At 38.1% G+C, this 9,587-nt stretch overlaps 1 pseudogene across 1 annotated transcript; it reads left to right on the forward strand.

The window, feature by feature from the left end:
• The first annotated feature begins 2,566 nt into the window (after positions 1 to 2,566).
• Positions 2,567 to 7,980, forward strand: LOC308511664 (tripeptidyl-peptidase 2-like; annotated as a pseudogene). Its single transcript has 2 exons — positions 2,567 to 5,045; positions 7,954 to 7,980. The product of its transcript is annotated as a tripeptidyl-peptidase 2-like (transcript).
• Positions 7,981 to 9,587: the final 1,607 nt, after the last annotated feature.

Below are 9,587 nucleotides of genomic sequence, written 5' to 3' on the forward strand. Positions count from 1 at the left end.
ACCCACACCTGCTCCACATAGGGGGGTGAACTGGGGCAACCCACCACTTGCCTCACTTCAGGCCACAGGAAAACAAGGACTGTGCAACCCAGAGCAACCAGTGCTTGCTCCAATCTAAGCCCAGGGACTTGCTGCCAGGATAATCTGGAGTAACCCAGAATGCACCCCACACTGGGCCACAGAAGAGCTCTGACTGTGAAATCCAGAACAACCCATACCCACTCCACAATGGCCCCTGGGACACTCCTGCTGGGGATACCCAGAGAAATCCAGCATGAGCCCCATTTGGGCCAAAGGAGAGCACTTCTAGGGTGACCAGAAGCTACCAGGTGTGCCTAGCCAGGGGTCACAGGACTGTACTGAAAGTGCTCTGCCAAAGGGACCTAGGGCACCACCATGCCATGGGTTCCAGGGCTTCACAGTGAATTGCATGCCAGAGGGCTCTGGGTCCTCACAGAGAGTTGCACACAGGAACTGTGCACACACAGCTACCACAGAGACCAACTAAAGCGGACAACTTAAGGACAAGAACCATCGGAGAAGGGAATACAACTCAGAGTAGAGACAATAAAGGCATGAGATTCAAGGCAATCCAGCCTCTGAGATAATGATTTTTGGACCATTTTCCCAATAGGGTCTTCAACCTATCACACCCCATGGGGGGTGCCCAGTGCCAGAAAGAGACAGCAAAAATGGGGAGACAAAGAAACAACACCACAAGGAAAGAAAAGGACTCACCAGAAAAGGAACTAAATGAAATGGAGCCAAGAAATATGTCAGAGAAAAAAATTCAGAGTAAGGGTCATTAAGTTCCTAAACAGGCTGGATGAGAAAATCAATATATGTACAAACCAAGAGGAAATGAAGAATGATATAGCTACAATTTAAAAACAGAATGGAAGGTTTCAGCAGTAGACTATCAGTCACCGACAACCAAATCAGCAAGTTAGAAGACAGGATTGAAAAACACACCTAATCTGAACATCAATTGAAGAAAAAACAATAGAAAGCAGGAGTAGAGCTTAAGGGACCTTTGGGACAACATGAAACAAAGCAACATTCATATAATAGGAATGTCAGAAGGACAAGAAAAGAAGCAGGATTAGAAAACCTATTTGAAGAAACAATGACAGAAAACTTCCCTGACTTGGGGAAGAAAAAGTCACACAAGCACAGAGAGTCCCAAACAAGATGAACAAAAAAGACCCACACCAAGACACATCATATTACAGTAGCAAACATTAATGCCAAAGAGAGAATCTTAAGGGCTGCAAAAAAGAGACATAGAGTCACCTACAAGGGATCTCCCATTAAATTATCAAATCATTTCTCAACAGAAACACATCATGCCAGAAAGGAATGGAATGATGTATACAAAGTGATGCAAAGCAAGGGATTCAATTCAAGAATACTCTGTCCAGCAAAGCTATCATTCAAAATTAAAAGGGAAGTCAGAAGCTTCACAGACAAAAAAGACTAAGAGAGTTCATTACTACCAAGCCAGTAATGCAAGAAATGCTAAAGGGATTGTTGTAAAAATAAGAAAAAGAAAGGGAAAAAGGTACACAGGCATAAAGAATAAAAATGACTACAAACAAGTACTTATCAATAATAACGTTAAACGTAAATGGATTAAATGTTCCCATCAAAAGACGTTGGGTGGCTGAATGGGTAAGTAAAATAAGACCCATACATATACTGTCTACAGGAGACCCACCTCAGAACAAGGGATTCATACAGACTGAAAGTGAAGGGATGGAAAAAGTTTTTCATGGAAACGGAAATGAAAAAGAAAAAATCTGGGGTAGCAATACTTGTATCTGACAAAATAGACTTCAAAGTTAACACCATAACAATAGATAAGTAAGGCCACATCATAATACTAAAGGGATTGAAACAAGAGGATACAACTCTGATAAATATATATGCACCCAATACAGGAGCACCCAAATACATTTAAAAAAAAACTTCTGGAAGATATCAAGAAAGAGATCAACAGCAATGCAATTATAGTAGGGGACTTTAATATCCTATTGGCATAAATGAATAAATCTTCTAGACAAAAAATCAACAAAGAAACAGCAATCCTAAACAACTCATTAGATCAGATGGAATTAATTGACATATTCAAAATATTTCACTCCAAAGCGATGAATACACCTTCTCAAGTGCACATGGGACATTTTCAAAGACCACATATTAGGACACAGGGTAAGTCTCTACAATTTCAAGAAGATTGAAATCATATCAAGCATCTTCTTGGATCACAATGCCATAAAATTAGAAATCATCTAAAATAAAAAAAAATTGGAAGCTAAATAGCATGTTATTAAGCAATGACAAAGAGATCAAAGAAGAAATAAGAAACATCCTGGGAACAAATGACAATGAAAACAAAACAATGCAAAATTAATGAGACATAGTGAAAGCAATCCTGGGAGGGAAGTTCATAGGCCTACCTCAAAAAAGAAAAAAGAAAAAATGGTAATAAATTATCTAACCTGCTCGCATCTATCTTCTGCGCAGCCTGGCAATTTGCCTTTTCCCCATCCTCCAGCCTGCGTCCATGGCCGCCACTGCCACCAAGGAGCCCTTCCCCTTCCACGGCCTGCTGCCCAAGAAAGAGACTGGGGCAGCATTTTTTCCTCTGTTGCTACCCGAAGTATGAGGGGTAGGGGGTGCTCATCGCCGTCCTGGACACGGGGGTTGACCCCGGGGCCCTCGGGCATGCAGGTTACATCTGATGGAAAACCAAAACTTGTTGATATCATTGACACAACAGGAAGTGATGATATGAATACTGCTATAGTAGTAGAGCCAAAAAATGGTGAAATTATTGGCCTTTCAGGAAGAGTGCATCAGATTCCTGCAAGCTGGACAAATCCTTCAGGCAGATATCATATTAGCATAAAAAATGGCTACGACTTCTATCCAAAGGCTCTCAAGGAAAGGATACAGAAAGAACTGAAGGAAAAAACCTGGGACCCTGTTCACAGAATAGCCCTGGCAGAAGCTTGTAGAAAACAAGAAGAATTTGATGTTGCAAACAATTGCCTTTCTCAAGTAAATAAACTAATCAAAGAGGAGCTTCAAAGTCAAGTGGAATGGCTAAATTCTTTTGAGAAAAAATATAGTGATCCTAGCCCTGTATATGACTGCTTGGTATGGCATGATGGTGAAGTCTGGAGAGCCTGCATTGATTCAAATGAAGATGGGGACTTGAGTAAATCTACTGTATTGAGAAACTATAAAGAAGCCCAAGAATATAGCTCTTTTGGCACAGCTGAGATGGTGCATTTTGTTGAGGTTCCTGAGGGAGCAACATGGGCTGAAGTTACAGTGTGTTCTTGTTCTGTTGAGGTGTTGGCCAAGTTTATTCTTTATGCAGTACAATTTGTGAAGCAAAGAGCATATCGAAGCCATAAATTCTATAAGTTTGTTCCCTTCCAGAAAAAGGAACACTGACTGAAGCTTTTTCTGTCTTAAGTGGGAAAGCAATTGAATTTTGCATTGTCCGTTGGTGGGCTAGTCTTACTGATGTCAATATTGATTACACCATTTCTTTCCATATGATAGTGTGTACCACTCCTCAGTTAAACATTCATGCATCAGAAGGAATCAACTGTTTTGATATTCAGTTCTCCTTGAAATATAAAGCTCTGGCTCCCTGCATAACTTTGAAGAGCTGGGTCCAAACACTATACCCACTGAGTGCAAAAACAAAACCTTTAGGATCAAGAGATGTTTTGCCAAATAATTGTCAACTTTATGAAATAATCCTTACCTATAACTTTCATCCAAAAGTGGGGAAGTAACTCCAAGCTGCCCACTACTTTGTGAATTAGTATATGAATCAGAATTTGACAGCCAACTGTGGGTCATCTTTGACCAGCATAAAAGACAAATGGGTTCAGGTGATGCCTATCCACATAAGGATTCGATGAAACTGGAGAAAGGAGATTATACAATTCATCTACAGATTTGTCATGAGCAATTCAGTGATTTGGAATATCTTAAAGATCTTCCATTTATTGTTTTTTATAGGTTGTCTAATACCTTGAACTTAGATATTCATGAAAATCATAGCCTTGCACTTCTAGGAAAGAAGAAATCGAGTAATTTGACATTACCACCCAAATATAACCAGCCATTCTTTGTTACTTCCTTACCTGATGACAAAATACCTAAAGGGGCAGGACCTGGATGCTACTTTGCAGGATCCTTAACATTGTCAAAGACTGAACTTGGAAAGAAAGTGGATATAATCTCTGTTCATTACTATCTAATATCTCCACCAACAAAGACTAAGAATGGCAGCAAAGATAAAGACAAAAATTTAGAAAAAGAAAGATTTCAAAGAAAAGTTTATTGAAGCATTACAAGATCTTAAAATTCAATGGATGACAAAGCTGGATTCTAATGACATTTATAATGAATTGAAAGAAACATATCCTAATTATCTTCCTCTATATGTTGCACAACTTCATCAGTTGGATGCTGAAAAGGAATGAATGAAAAGACTTAATGAAATTGTTGAAGCTGAAAATGCTGTTATTTATCATATAGATCAAACGGCCCTAGCAGTTTATATTGCTATGAAGACTGACCCCAGGCCTGATGCAGCTACTATAAAAAATGACATGGGTAAACAATAATCCACCCTTGTAGATGCCCTGTGTAGAAAAGGATGTGCCCTGGCTGACCATCTTCTTTAAGCACAGGATCAAGATGAGCTGTTTCAAGTGATGCAGGAGGAAGAGAAGAAGAAGAAGAAAGTACTTTGGATTCTCTGACAGAAACTTTTTGGGAAACTACAAAATGGATTGATCTTTTTGACAATAATGTTTTGACATTTGCATACAAGCATGCATTAGTAAATAAAATGTATGTGAGAGGCCTTAAATTTGCAACTAAACTTGTGGAAGAAAAGCCAACAAAAGAAAACTGGAAAAAAATGTATTCAACTGATGAAGTTACTTGGATGGACCCATTGTGCATCTTTTACTGAAAACTGGCTCCCCATCATGTGTCCTCTTGATTATTGTGTATTCTTAAATGAGAACCAAGACTTTAATTGTTATTTATTGTCTAAAGTTTTACATATGTCTCCTTTTTCCCCAATTGACCCCCCCCCCCGACCCAGCCATCCCACCTTTGGCAAGGCCCCACCACCCCAGTGTATCTATCCATTGGTTATGCTAATATGGCATGCATACAAGTCCTTTGGTTCCTCTCTAACCGCCTCCCTTTCCCTTTGCCTCTGTATCTGTTATGGTTCATCAAATTCTGTTGATCATTATATCCCACATATGAGTGAGATCATGTATTTTTCTTAGAAAAATACAAGCTTCCAAAACTCAATCAGGAAGAAGATAAAAACACTGAATAGGCCAATAACTGCTTATGAAATTGAAGCAGTAATAAAAAATCCTCCAGCAAACAAAAGACCCAGACTGGATAGCTATATATTGGAGTTTTACCAAACATTTAAAGAAGAACTGAAACCTATCCTCCTCAGACTACTCCAAAAAATTCAAGAGGAAGACACACTTCCAAGCTGTTTCTATGAATCCAAAATTACCCTAATTCCAAAACCAGATAAAAACACTAAAAGAAAGAGAGTTATAGGCCGATATCCTTAATGAACATAGATGCTAAAATCCTGAACAAAATTCTAGCAAATCAGATCCAGCATTACATTAGAAATATACACCATGACCAAGTAGGATTTATTCCAGGGATGCAAGGATGATACAATATCTGCAAATCAATAAATGTGATACATCACATAAACAAAATGAGAGATAAAAATCATTAATTGATGCAGAAAAAGAATTTGACAAAATACAATACCCTGTCTAGATAAAAATTCTCAGCAAAGTTGGTATAAAGGGATCATATCTCAACATAATAAAAGCCTTATAAGATAAACCTACAGCCAACATCATACTCAATGTGAAAAAACTGAAACCATTTTGCCTAAGAACAAGAACAAGACAGGGATGCCCACTCTCACCACTCCTGTTCAACATAGTACTGGAAGTGCTAGCCATAGCGATCAGACAAGAAGAAGAAATAAAAGGCATCCAATTTGGAAAAGAAGAATTAAAACTGTCATTATTCACAAATGACTTGATATTGTACATAGAAAATCCTAAAGACTCCATTAAAAAATTACTAGCCTTAATAAATAAATTTAGCAATGTAGTAGGATACTAAATTAACACCCAGAAATCTATGGCATTTTATACACCAATAAAGAAGTCACAGAAAGAGAAACAAAAAAAAAACCAATCCAATTTACCATTTCAGTAAAAATTAAGATACGTAGGAATAAACTTAACTAAGGAGGTAAAAGGCCTGTATTCAGAAAACTAAAGGACATTGAAAAGAGAGATAGAGAAACATATGAACAAGTGAAGGATATATCGAGTTCATGGACTGGTAGTATCAACATCATTAAAATGGCCATACTACCCAAAGCAATCTGTAGATTCAATGCAATTCCCATTAAAATACCAATGGTATATTTCACAGACCTAGAACAAACTCTCCAAAAATTTATATAGAATTAAAAAAGCCCCAAATAGCTGCAGCAATCTTGAGAAAGAAGAACAAAGTTGGTGGGATTGCAATACCAGATATTAAGCTATATTACAAATCCACTATTCTCAAAACTGCCTGGTACTGGCACCGGAACTGACATATAGATGAATGTAACAGAAGAGAGAACCCAGAAATCAACCCAAGACATTATGCTCAATTAATATTTGACAAAGGAGGCAAGAGCATACAATGGAGTCAAGACAGTCTCTTCAATAAAGGTGTTGGATAATTGGACAGATTTATGCCATAAGAGAAAATTAGACCACCAACTTACACCATACACAAAAATAAACTCCAAATGGATAAAGGACTTAAATGTAAGACAGGAAACCATAAAAATCTTAGAAGAATCCATCAGCATCAAAATATCAGACATATGTCATAGCAATATCTTCACCTATACAGTTCTTAGGACAATGGGAACTAAGGAGAAAGTAAACAAATGGGACTACATCAAAATAAAAATATTCTGCACAGCAAAAGAAACCATCAACAAAACAAGAGAGCCCATTGAAAGGGAGAACATATTTGCCAATGTTATATTCCATAAAGGTTTAATCTCCGAAATTTATATGGAACTCATACAATGTAACAAAAAGGAAGATAAACAATCCAAATAAAAAAAAAAATGGGCAAAGTGCCTAAATAGACACTTATCAAAAGAGGTCATACAGAAGGCCAAGGGACCTATAAAATAAAGCTCAAAGTCACTAATCATCTAAGAGATGCAAATCAAAATGACAATGAGGTACCATCTCACACCTATCAGAATGGCTATCATTAACAAATCAACAAAGGACAAGTACTGGCAAGGATATGGAGAAAAAGAAACCCTCCTGCACTGCTGGTGGAAATGCAGGCTTGTACAGCCACTGTGGAAAACAGTATGGAGTTTCCTCAAAAAATTAAAAATGGAACTCCCATTTGACCCAGTAATTCCACTTCTAGGAATATATCCCAAGAAATCAGAAACACCAATCAGAAAGGATATATGCACCCCTATGTTCATAGCAGCACAAATTACAATAGCTAAGATTTGGAAACAGCCTAAGTGCTCATCAGCAGATGAGTGGATTAGAAAACTATGGTATATCTACACAATGGAATAATAGGCTGCTATAAAAGAGAAATAACTCTTACTATTTGCAAGAACATGGATAGACCTGTACAGCATTATGCTAAGTGAAATAAGCCAGTCAGAGAAAGATAAATAGCACATGATCTCACTCATTTGTAGAATATAATGAAGAACATAAACTGATTAACTGTAGATGTTTTGTTGATGGTTTCTTTTGCTGTGCAGAAGCTTTTTATTTTGATGTAATTCCACTTGTTTATTTTTTTAAGAAAATTAAAAATAAAGATGACAAATGATCCAAAGATTCCACTTCTCGATATTTATCCCAAAAATAAAAAAAACACACCAAAACACTAATTTTAAAAGATATATTCACCCTTGTGTTTATTGAAGCATTACTAGTTATAGTCATTATAGAATCAATCTAGATTTACATAAATAAATGAATGAAAAAAGAAGACTGGTGAGTCCTTATATAATAAAATATTTTATTATGAAATATATAATGAAATATATATTATATATGTAATGAAATATTATCTTTATATATAAAAGCCTAATATGCTAAGTGTCCCTCTGACTGTTTGACCATTCAACAGGTCACTATGATCTACACTGGCCACCAGGGGCCAGACGCTCTGACTGGTAGGTTAGCTTACAGCTGGGGTTTGGTCGACTGGGACTTTGTGAGATGGGCCGGACATGCCCTGGAGCTCTCCTTCAGTCCCTCCCTGGCCCCAGTCATGTACCAGTGGGGTCTCTTGGCTTGGCCTGCACTCTCTTGAATTCAAGGACACCTTGGGGGATGTCTGAGAGCTAGTTTCTGCCTGATCCCCACAGGCCAGGCTGAGGGATCCCACCAGTGCATGAATCCGTGCACTGGGCCTCTAGTTATACAATTAAAAAAAAAATATTGACACTTGGGACAGCATAGATGAACTTAATGGGTATTATGCTAACTGAAATAAGTCAACTAGTAAAAAACAAATATCATATAATCTTACATATATGTGAAATCTAAAAAAATAAATAAAAAACAAAACAAAACAAAACAGTATCAGACCCAAAGATAAAGAAAATAAGCTAATGGTTCCCAAAAGGGAGTCAGTATAGGGATGGAAAGAAAAAAACAAAATACTTTATGCCAAATCTTTGGTGTGCAGCAAAAGTGGTACTAAGAGAAAAGTTTATAGTAATAAGGCCTAGCACAAGACACAAGCTAAATCTCAAATAAACAATCTAATCTTCCACCTTAAACAAGTAGAAAAAAATGAACAAAGTCCTCTGTCAGCAGAAGGAAGTAATAAAAATCAGAGCAAAGATAAATAAAAGAGACTAAAGCAATAAAAACAATTAATCTAAAATCTGGTTCTTTAAAAAAGATGATCAAAAAAAACCACATGGCATCCAGCAGGAATGAGGGACAAAATGTGAATGAGTAAGGGCATGAGAGGGAATGTGTGGACATGTGGTGTGTGTGTGTGTGTGTGTGTGTGTGTGTGTGTGTGTGTGTGACAGATATTGGAGGAGTCTTAGTGGCTAGTGGATCAGGTTCTCCTGGATGGGGGTCCCCTGCTACCGCCACAAGCACTCCCTGGACTGCATGACTCGATCAGGGAAACCATGCCATTTTGAAGGGGAGAGCAGCCATGGCTAGGAGTGCAACCTCACCACCTCACAGACTGGCCTTGGTCACCACCTCAGACTGTGCAGTGAACTGTAGAGTGAACACCACCTGGCCATAGTCATTCCAGCTAATCCGCAGACATCAGGACACCTGCCACCCTGGCAATGGACTCTGGAACCCCCACAGTTAGTCTCAAAGTGCTTACCATGGGAGGCAAAGTTGTGACCAACCTGGAAGTGGGCTTTGGAACTCCCACAGTGAGCCACAGAGTGCATG

This window comes from Myotis nattereri (genome assembly GCF_964212035.1).
Source record: "Myotis nattereri genome assembly, chromosome: X".
In the NCBI taxonomy this organism is placed as follows: Eukaryota; Metazoa; Chordata; class Mammalia; order Chiroptera; family Vespertilionidae; genus Myotis; species Myotis nattereri.